General features: G+C 37.6%; 1 non-coding gene across 1 annotated transcript; it reads right to left on the bottom strand.

Annotated features, from left to right (window-relative positions):
* Positions 1–374: 374 nt before the first annotated feature.
* Positions 375–481, bottom strand: LOC140856745 (small nucleolar RNA R71). Its single transcript, XR_012140348.1, has one exon. It is a non-coding gene; the product is annotated as a small nucleolar RNA R71 (small nucleolar RNA).
* Between the last annotated feature and the right edge of the window lie 8185 nt (positions 482–8666).

The following is an 8666-nucleotide window of genomic DNA, read 5'->3' as shown; positions in this document are numbered from 1 at the left end:
CCCATGACCCTTAAGGATTTGTGTTATCCAGTTGGCTCCATCCAACCATCTTGTATCAGGTTGCCACAACCCACAGCTAACAATTTTGAAATCAAACCTCAAATCATAAATATGCTTCCAAAATTTACAGGATTAGAGGATGCTTATATATTTATTAGAGAATTTGAGGAGGTATGTGCAACCATGAAACTGCAATTAACAGAGGATGAGGTCAAACTTAGATTAATCAACTTTGCTCTTAAGGATAATGCTAAGAAGTGGCTTTATAGTCTGCCAAACCATTCTGTCACTACCTGGGAGGGTTTTGTGAGAATACCTGGGAGGGTTTTGTGAGAATATTTTTGAAAAAGTATTTCTCCCATCATAAAACAGCTAGGATTAGGAATGAAATAAATCAATTTTACCAACTAGCTGGTGAATCATTTTGGAAGTACTTTGATCGTTTCAAGAATCTTTTGACCCAATGCCCACACCATGGAATAGAAACTTGGAGACTATGCCAGATCATCTATGAGGGGTTAGATTCAAACTCAAGAACCATGCTAGAGTCCATGTGCCAAGGCCAATTTATGGACAAAGAAACTACTGAAGCTTGGCAATTCTTAGAAGACCTAGCCGAAAAAAATTTACAGTGGGAAACAACTAGGGAACCTGATAAAGCTACACCTTCAAGAGGAGGAATGCATCAAATTCAACCAACCCTAGCATCAGAGGCCAAGATTGCAACCTTAACACGTAGATTGGAAGCCTTAGAATTACAGAGACCAGCCAATGTAAATCAAATATCTGCACCCATGTGTAAAGGGTGCAATGCACCAGACCATGTCTTAGAAGAATGTTCCTACTCGAATGAGTGTGCACAGGTGAATGCCACCTATCAAGGACCATTGAACAATCTTTATGCACCCACATATAACCCAGGTTGGAGGAATCACCCAAATTTCTCATGGTCCCAGAATCCTAATGTAGGCAATCCAAATTTCAATCAGCAAAATCTAAGGTCCAACCCAGTGATGAACAACCCGTCAGGCTTCCATGATAATGACAAGAAAATTACCTCTTTAGAGAAAAGCCTAGAAGCCATGATGAAGACACATACCAGCTTTATGCAAAACATGGGTCAACTCATAAATAATAACACCCAAGCTATAGCCCATCTGGAAATGCAAGTAAGTCAGCTGGCTTCGACCATTAGTGAACGAGAATATGGTAGGTTACCTAGCCAACCTGAGCCAAATCCTAGGAACCAAAATGGTCCACGACCCCAACAAGGAAACCAAGTTAATGGTGTAAATACCATTCATACCTTAAGATCGGGAAAACAAATAGACAATAAGGTAGTTGCACTTGATGATATAGAGGACTCATCTGCCGAGTCACCTTCTAAAACTACTACCTTTCAACCTCAAGCACCAGAAACTGAAAATTCATCTAGTCCAGTACTTAAAAGTCCTAGAGCTCCTTTTCCAAACAGACTGAAATCCAATAAATCTGAACATTTAGACAAAATTTTAGAGGTTTTTAAACAAGTCCAAGTTAATATTCCTCTTTTAGATATAATCCATCAGGTTCCAACTTATGCCAAATTTTTAAAAGATCTTTGCACTAGGAAAAGGACCACTAATGTACCAAAGAAAATATTTTTGGCTGCAAGTGTCAGTTCATACCTATCTAGCCATGTGCCAATTAAATATAAGGACCCTGGAGCTCCAACAATTTCTTGTGTTATTGGAGAAACCAATATAAAAAAGACCTTGCTAGATCTAGGAGCTAGTGTGAATATCCTTCCATATTCGGTGTATGAGCAACTAGGATTAGAAAAACTTTAACTTACTGGGATCACATTACAGTTAGCCGATAGATCTCTCAGGATCCCTAAGGGAATGGTCGAGGATGTTCTGATAAAAGTTGAAAATTTCATTTTTCCTGTAGATTTTATTGTTTTAGAGACTGAGCCAGTTGCGAATTCTAAAGGACATATACCTGTCATTTTAGGAAGACCATTCTTAGCTACGGCCAATGCTAAAATCAATTGTCGAAATGGTCTAATGAAGTTATCCTTTGGGAATATGACCATTGAGCTTAATATTTTTAACTTAGAACAGGAGTCCTTTTCTCATGCTGATGTCAATGTAGTTCAAGATGGTATTTATGAATCCATTGACATTAGTGATGATGAAGTCGACCTAGAGTCTAATCTCTGGTTAATCCATGAGTCTGAGGATGTCAATGAAATACTTAAAGAAAATCAGATTAATCAGGAATCGACACTTCCTACTGAACCAATCATTGAGATGGTGAAATCATCACCTAAACCATCGATAGAGGAAGCACCCATTTTAGAACTGAAACCCCTCCCAGAACATCTCAAGTATGCATATCTAGGACCCAAAGAAACTTTGCCTGTAATTATTGCATCAGACCTAGATCCCAAGCAAGAGGAGGAGTTAGTGTCAGTTCTAAAAGCAAATCAAGAAGCAATAGGTTGGACCATAGCAGATATCAAAGGAATAAGCCCTTCTATAGTTCAACATAGAATATACTTAGAGGAAGAGGCTAAACCAACAAGAGAAGCCCAAAGAAGGCTTAATCCAGCTATGAAGGATGTAGTTAAAAAGAAGATTCTGAAACTCCTAGATAGTGGAATAATTTATCCTATTTCTGATAGCTCTTGGGTAAGTCCAGTTCAAGTAGTACCCAAGAAATCTGGGGTAACAGTGGTCCAAAATGATGCAAACGAACTTATCCCAACTAGGACCCAAACGGGATGGAGGGTCTGTATAGACTATAGAAAGTTGAATGCTGCGACAAGGAAAGATCACTTTCCTTTGCCATTTATTGATCAAATGTTGGAAAGACTAGCCGGATAAGAGTTTTACTATTTTCTTGATGGATACTCCGGTTACAACCAGATCCCCATAGCCGCTGAAGATCAAGAAAAGACTACATTCACCTGTCCATTTGGTACTTTTGCCTATAGACGAATGCCCTTTGGACTATGTAATGCACCGGCAACCTTCCAGAGATGCATGATCAGCATGTTTTCAGATATGATAGAATGATTTCTAGAAATTTTTATGGATGACTTTTCTGTTTTTGGCCTAACCTTCTCCGAGTGTCTGAATCACCTGCAATTAGTTCTAGAACGATGTAAGGAGAAGCACTTAGTTCTCAACTGAGAAAAATGTCAGTTTATGGTCAAACAGGGAATAGTTTTTGGCCATGTCATTTCTAAAAAGGAGATTGAAGTGGACAAGGCCAAAATAGATCTAATTGCAAGTCTTCCACCACCTAAATCTGTGAAAGAAATACATTCATTTTTAGGTCATGCTGGATTCTATAGAAGGTTTATTGCCAACTTTAGCAAAGTAGCACGTCCACTGACTAATCTTTTGGCAAAGGATACCAAATTTGAATTTACTCATGAGTGCTTGGAATCTTTTGAATTTCTAAAAAAAGCACTTGTATCAGCTCCAATCATTCATCCTCCTGTCTGGTCTGAACCATTTGAATTAATGTGTGATGCGTCCGATCATGTTGTGGGCGCAATCTTAGGTCAACGGATAAATAAGCTGCCTAGAGTGATATATTATGCAAGTAAAATCTTAAATGATGCGCAGCTTAACTACACCACAACTGAGAAGGAGTTTCTTGCCGTTGTCTTTGCTTTAGAGAAATTTAGATCTTATTTGGTTGGGACCCACACCATTGTTTACACCGATCACTCAGCCATTAGACATCTCCTAGCAAAGAAGGATGCCAAGGCACACTTAATCAGATGGATTTTGCTCCTTCAAGAATTTGACCTAGAAATTAGGGACAAGAAAGGCACTGAGAACGTTCTAGCAGATCATTTATCCTGAATTTCAGTCGCACCATCTAGTGAACCACCCATCAATGAATCTTTCCCAGATGAGCAACTCATGTCTGTGTCTACTGAACCTTGGTTTGCTGATATTGTAAATTATTTAGCCATAGGTAAGATACCTTCTCATTGGACTAAGCAGGATAAATATAAATTCTTTGCCCAAGTGAAGTATTTCATTTGGGATGATCCTTATCTTTTTAAACAATATCCTGATCAAATTATTAGAAGGTGTCTCCCAGATAACGAAGTCATGAATATTTTATCTTTTTGTCATGATCAAGCATGTGGGGGTCACTTCGCGTCTAAGAAAACTGCTACTAAGGTTCTCCAATGTGGTTTTTATTGGCCCAATTTGTTTAAGGATGCTCATGAATATTGTAAAAGTTGTGCTCAATGTCAGAAAATAGGTCGAATCACCAAGCGACACATGATGCCACTCAACCCAATCTTGGTAGTTGAAGTTTTTGATGTTTGGGAGATCGATTTCATGGGACCATTTCCAAATTTCTTTGAAAATGAATATATTCTAGTAGCAGTTGATTATGTTTCAAAATGGATAGAAGCAATTGCATGTAGAACACCCGATAGCAAAATGATCATTAAGTTTCTTAAAGAAAATATTCTCTCCCGTTTCGGTATTCCTAGGGCAATCATTAGTGATCGGGGAACCCATTTTTGTAACCGACCTTTTGTAACATTGATGAAAAAGTATAATGTCACCCACAAATTGGCCACACCATATCATCCTCAAACTAGTGGGCAAGTTGAAGTGTCAAACCGACAAATCAAACAGATCCTGAAAAAAACTGTTAGTGCCAATAGAAAGGATTGGTCTTTGAAATTAATTGATGCACTTGGGCATACCGAACCGCTTTCAAGACCAATCTAGGAATGTCTCCTTATAGGATTGTGTTTGGTAAACCATGTCACTTGCCTATTGAGATAGAACACAAAGCCATGTGAGCCATCAAACAACTAAATACAAATTTGAACGATGCTGGAAACCATAGGAAGCTTCAGTTGAATGAATTAGAAGAACTTAGAAATGAAGCCTATGAAAATGCAAGGATATACAAGGAACGAACCAAAGCATTTCATGATCAATCAATTATGAGAAAAATTTTCAATATCAGACAAAAGGTGCTCTTATATAACTCTAGATTACATCTGTTTCCAGAAAAGCTTAGGTCTAGATGGACAGGACCATTTTTAGTAAAGGAAGTCTTTTCACACGGAGCTGTTGAGATAGAAAATCCAAGTAATGGTGTTATCTTTAAAGTTAATGGTCAATGATTAAAACCATTCTTGGAATTACCTGTCGAGACTGTTGAAGATGCCATGGTTCTTTATGAACCAACTTATTCTGATTAAATTGCTTCGAGGTTTGGTCTGGCTGAAGACATAAAACTTAGTGCTTCTGGGAGGCAACCCAGCTTATTTAATTTCTAATGCTTTCTTTGTTTTCAGTTTGCTTAGGACAAATAAATTAGATAAACTCCATTGGGGACAATGTCGGTCAAGTTGGGGTGGCTCCCTGATCAGAAGGCTGCAGGGATTTGTCAAGAAGCTGCTACTTCAGTGAACAAAATAAGGTGTTATCATTTCCTTTTCCTTCCACTATGAGTTATTTCTTGCATTTAATATATTAAAAAAAAATTGAAATAAATTAATCTAGAAAAGAAATAAGAGTAAGTTAGAAAGTATTTGCTAATAAATGTAGTGAGTCACGGAGAAGATTAGCTGGTTAGACTCTTGGTGGCCTAGGTCATTTAAAGACTATTAGCACTTTCAATTGCACATGCACACTAACAACGTAAAGTAGGTGTTAATTGTAAGGCCAATTAAGGATTTGAGTATTATTTAAATTAGATAATTTTCTCTACACCCCAATTGAAGAAATTTGAATTTAAGGAAAGTGCTACCTGCCTGAAATAAAATGCAAAACACAGAGTAAATATGGATTGCCCTAAGCCTAGTAATCGGGTCTCTTCACCTAAGTCAAGTGTTGAGATTCGCATCAAACGGTGGTGGGAAGGCCAGGATGCTCAGCAAAAAAAAAAAAAACAGTGTGAAAGCTACCTTAGTTCTTTGTTTAATCTGGGGTGTATAGAAAATTAATCGAACTAAGTTATGAAAAATGATACAATTGGCCTGTACAAGTTAATACTGAAATACTAAGTTAGTTATCACTCACACAAGTGCTATAAAACTTTAAGTGTACTCTAAGAAAGCTCCTAAGTAGACTGACTACCGATTCTAATTCGAAGCTCATTACTTAGTAATACTAGAAAACTTCTTGAATTTCGATCTTAAATTAATTTGCAAAGGAAGGATCTTTTTGGAATATGATCTTATTTTGGTACATTGCTAAGGGACTAGCAATGATTAAGTTGGGAGGTGTGATTTATGTCACAAATTGACATAAAAAGTATCAATTAATATCTAAATTTTTTAACTTTATTAGGAAATTGATACGTGTTATTATATTTTGCAGAAGAAGAGATCATCAATAGAAAGAACAAGAAAAGAGGATTCCAACGGCATAAATTTTATGCAAAACGGAGTTAAATTGACCTAGAAATTGAAGAATGAAGAAAGAAAACTCAATTGGGTCAAACCCGAGTCAAATCAGGTCAAAATTGATCAAAAATCAACTGATTTGGTGATCTGGTTAGCCGTCTGGTCCACAGCAACAGGCGCCTGGATCATGGACCCATCGGCACACCATAAACCAGCCAATCAGCGAGTCTCGACTCACCGCAACGCATCGCGAGCCCGATCCACGCGCGCAGTCCAGGGCTCATGAGGAGAGAGAAGAAGGTCCGAAGGGCAATCTAGTAACTTCACATCACTCGATGGTCCGATCTTCTCCAATCAAGATCCAACGCTCCACATTTTTGCACCATTGCACGGCCACCATCGCAGCTGGTCAAGATCCAATCGTAATCAAGGCAATTGCAAGAATCAATAAATACTAGGATAACACGGGATCCTTCTGCAGCGCGATCCAATGGACGAAATCTTCTAGCACCTTGATCGGACGGTCCGCAACGCATCCGACCTGATCCCATCTCTACAGCACGATCCAACGACAGCACTTCACCCAGATCATGATCCGACGGCCCAGAATCACTTCCGACTTGATTTATTAGATGAATTGGGTATTTTAGATGAAGATCGGACGGTTGAAATAATTTTTAGGGTTTCTTGATCGATTTAAGTACTTTTTGAGCGAGATTTGAGCTTTTAAACCCCCATAACAGCCCTCTAAAATCTCTTAGTCACACATCTAAAGTTTTGAAAATCTTATAACCCCCAAATGCCTATAAAAAGCCCCCAAAGGCCCTTGTTTTAATGATTCTTTCCTTCCGATCAAACTTGTAACCCTAGATAGTGGGGTTTTTAGCTTTCTTCTCAAGCCTCGAGCTTTGAAGTTTTTGTAATAATTTTTTTTTTATATAAAATCTTATTTTTATGTAATTTTATCTCTTTACATTATGCAATTTAATTTTATGCAATTAGGTTAATTTAAATTATGCAGTTTAAATTTATGCAATTAGGATAGTTTAATTTATGAAATTAAGATAGTTTATTTTTCTGTATTTAAATTTTGCAAGTAGATTTAGATCATGTCTAGCTAAGCATCCCTTCTAGGGTTTGCGATGAAGCTAGATCACGAGTAGGGATTTTACATAGGGTTCTTTCTTTTTCTTAGGATTTCTTTTTCTTCCTCTTTTGCCAAAAATTTTTGATGAACTACAGTTGGGTCAGAGTCCCTTCATAGTTCATGCTTGATTCAGTGCATAGAAGGAAAAAACCCTAAGGGATCCTAGTTACTACTCCCCTGTAAAGAATCTTGATGGGTTATCGTTGGACCTTAGTCCCTTCATAATCTATGCTTGGGAAAGACAAGAGGAGTAGTCATTAGGATCAATAAAAAAAATTCTAGGTAGAATTCTCTAATCTAGATCTAGTGGATTCAAAAACCCTAGATCCTTAGTCTTATTGTCTTTAGCAAACAACTTTCGATTTTTGATTTTCGTTAAAGCTCGCTTGAGCATAGATTTGAAAATCATTTTTAAACCAAGTCTCTGTGGGATCGACCCGTACTCGCTGGTCGTGCTACTCTGCACACTGTGCGCTTGCGATTTTATTTACAAATTTTAAGATTTGCACATCAATACTTCATAAGCTCAATTACTTATTCCAGACCTAATCTCTTTGTTGTGTGACCCCATAGATTTAATTCTATCTGGTAGTGAGATATACAATGATCTCTATCATTGTATCATTGAAACTCTTTTCAATGGATCGAAATAATTTTACTCTAATTCAGCATGGATTGTCGATCCAGAATGATCCCAATGAGCTCTCACAATCTGTTAGTGACACCTAGCAGTATGTAGTGGCAACCCAATAGAATTGAAATGAATCTCTAGGTATAGTTAACGTATGATTCAGTCTCTCTATCATGACTCCCAACTAGATGGCAGGTTATGGATAAATCTTCAAATCTCAACATTAGTCATATGATAGATTCAATTAGCTCAAGTCCAGTTGTGACTTCTATGAAATTTCTTTCCATCGATCACACTATTATGGCCATAGATTCTTGAACTTAGTCTTTCAAATCTCATAGGACTACTCTTTTCTATCAAGATCGATAGATCCTATCTTGATGCACACCCCACTCCTACAATGGACAAACTGTTGCCAACATCCACTACAAGGGCTTATTGAGATCTATATTTATGTGTCAGTCAAACTTCAGCAGTCTCACTGCGAGCAACAGTACCAT

The sequence above is a fragment of the Elaeis guineensis genome, chromosome 3 (genome assembly GCF_000442705.2).
Source record: "Elaeis guineensis isolate ETL-2024a chromosome 3, EG11, whole genome shotgun sequence".
In the NCBI taxonomy this organism is placed as follows: domain Eukaryota; kingdom Viridiplantae; phylum Streptophyta; class Magnoliopsida; order Arecales; family Arecaceae; genus Elaeis; species Elaeis guineensis.
This window is presented reverse-complemented; position numbering and strand designations above follow the sequence as displayed.